A 2,810-nucleotide genomic window follows, 5' to 3' on the forward strand; every position below is an offset into this window, starting at 1 on the left:
TGTTTAATTTATAGCTAATGAAGAAACTTCATAAACTTAAAGTGCTTTCTTTATTTTGGATAAACTTCAATGGGAATGCTAATTGAGGATTCGAACGGAGTATAGACAACCAGTTCTTCATTTTTGTTCCTTCTTTAAGTTTATTGTTTCTCTTTATAAATGACATGTTTCTTTAAGGTGTTAATTACATAAATTGAATATCACCAAATTGGTCACTTGATCAAAATATATTGTGATCTTGGCCCTTACAGAAGGGTGAATAGGACTAGGCTCTCATTCTTCTAGAAGAGAAAGTGTAGCTAGTGCGTTAACATGCATACTGTAATCTACTTCAAAATTGGTTTACACAATTTATACTGTTGAAACAAAATATAAAAAGACTGAGATAATTACAATTTGTTTGTTCCTTATGTTCCACTATTTTAGTTTATTTTGTACCTCCCCTATTTACACCTAAACTAACATATTTCCACATGAGTCGCATACCCTTGTTCAAGGTATTACTTGGTAAATACATATATATATCAAGAGTGAACAATGAACAACTTACTTATAAAAAAGTCTTCTGCCACATCTGTGGTAAATTTTGAGGACTGCATATAGTTCCTCCCTATTGCAGCTCTTGCTTCTCTACCTCTCCCACAATTCACTTAGTTATTGAACTAACAAAATCAAATTAGTGTGTAATAGAGCAAGCATAATCACTCCTTCAACCTTTCCATAAATATATATTTAGTTATAAAGTTTTATTGAACAACTTGACACAACAAAGTTTTTAGCTCTTAAAGTTGGTTGAACAACTTCGCACTACAGAAGAAATAGCTGCATCCCATTTTAGATAGAAATCTATCAAAAATTTTGCTTGATCAAAAAAAAATTCAAACCTAATCAAACGACTGACTAAAGTCATGTTAAACAGTCTTCAGATTTTTGTTGTAAAAACTGGTTCTTCTCAACATATTTTCTCGACAAGTTGTCCTGGCTGCACCCATTTTCACATTATTAGGACATAAACCTGATGTAAACCTTCTGAATGCAATGCCTTTTGATAATAATTTGTTGGTATATGTATTAATATTTTCTTATGATTGATGAGCGGACAAGGAAGATGAAGGTGATGTCATGACAACGAGGTACCCTCTAGTGAATACATCGTCTTCGGTTTCTACTCTATAAAAATGAATCTGTAGAAATTGGTCTTATGGTCTGCTTCGAAAAGCTAAGGCATCCCTTCGGGGTGGTTCTGGCATGTAAAACGTGGTTGCTACATTGAAGAGAAGTGATCTTCTCCCGGGATATCAAGAGAATGATGAAGATGATGATGATGGCCTATTATTTACAAACTGCAACTATTTATTGGTAGAAAATTAATAGATGTTACAAGCCACGAAGGGTTCATCATCAACTCTTAAGTCGATTATTATGTTGGGCCCATGCCCAGCAGGAGCAGCCTCATCTAGTATAGCAATATTACATAGTTTTATTAGATTTATCCTCCTCTCTCTTTCTCTTTGTTCTTTCTTGCGTTCTTTCTCCTTTTATGTAGTCTCTCTCGATCACCTTTTCTGCATTCTCTATATGCTCTTCCTTGATCTCTCAACATTCTCATTTTTTTTATCAAAGGCTAAAGATCCATATAAAAGACAAGGTTATTTCTATAGGCCGAAGAACTAGGATTGTTTAGTTTGTAGAAGAAGTAGGTTAGTTTATTATTTGTTGCTTTGGTGTTACCAACAATTCTCATTCTAGCGAAGATTGTATTAATAATTGTATTCATACTTCATGAATATTTGAAGATTTTAATATGTATGAAGGTTTGAAGATATCAAAATTTGTACATTTGAAGGTTTGAATATATGAAAATATAATTTTTTGAAGATTCTATTAAAATAGGAATGACGTATGTAATATATATTAAAAATGTGTTGTGCATATATTATATTGTATTATAAGGGCTAGTATTAGGAAAAATAGTCCATGTATTATGTGTGGTATCGTTTAGTGCAATGTTTTGTAAGAATGTTGGGCCTATGTATAACTAATTCATGGATTAGTTATACACCCTCCATGGCATTATAGGATGTATAACTAATACCTCATATTTGATGGTATTCGTAATACATAGGATTCAATAACATGAGATTATCTATATGCAAAGACAAATATACCCCTCAAATCCTTGTAATCATTTTATTTATTTTCTTCTATTTATGTTTTATATTTTTACTAGTAAATTTATTTAAATAAATTAACTTACAAATTTATTATTTAGAGAAAGTTATTTGTTGCTAAATAAATTAATACAAATCAATAAATGTGAGATATTCAATATTTACTAATTGAAAAGGAAAATATATCAGCACATGACGTTTGTGATCTTAATTGAATGTATTTTTTATTGATATAAATGTGATTTTCTAATTAATTGTATTTTGAATAATTTGTAAAATTCCATACATATTATAACTACAACTTGCAATTTTTATGAGTAAATGTAGATGGCTTATTCGATTTTACTATTTTTTATCGTCTTTTCAGTTCTAAATATTATGTGTAAATGTAGATGGTCTATTTTACTATTGTTTGTGTAAATGTAGATGGTCTATCCTTTTTAAATTGAAAATTGACGTTTGGTGAGTGATAAATTTATTAAGATAAAAATTATTTACCCGCAAATAATTCAAGCGAAAAAATAGTGAACATGGTAACAAAACTGTTCTTCTCCTAGATCGTTAGAAGGCCATTTAAAATAACATTATCCGGCAATTATCTACTTGGACTCAATTAAAAATAGAAAATCTCATAATAAG

This window comes from Solanum verrucosum, unplaced genomic scaffold, assembly GCF_900185275.1.
Source record: "Solanum verrucosum unplaced genomic scaffold, falcon-dt-bn FXZP01000242.1, whole genome shotgun sequence".
In the NCBI taxonomy this organism is placed as follows: Eukaryota; Viridiplantae; Streptophyta; class Magnoliopsida; order Solanales; family Solanaceae; genus Solanum; species Solanum verrucosum.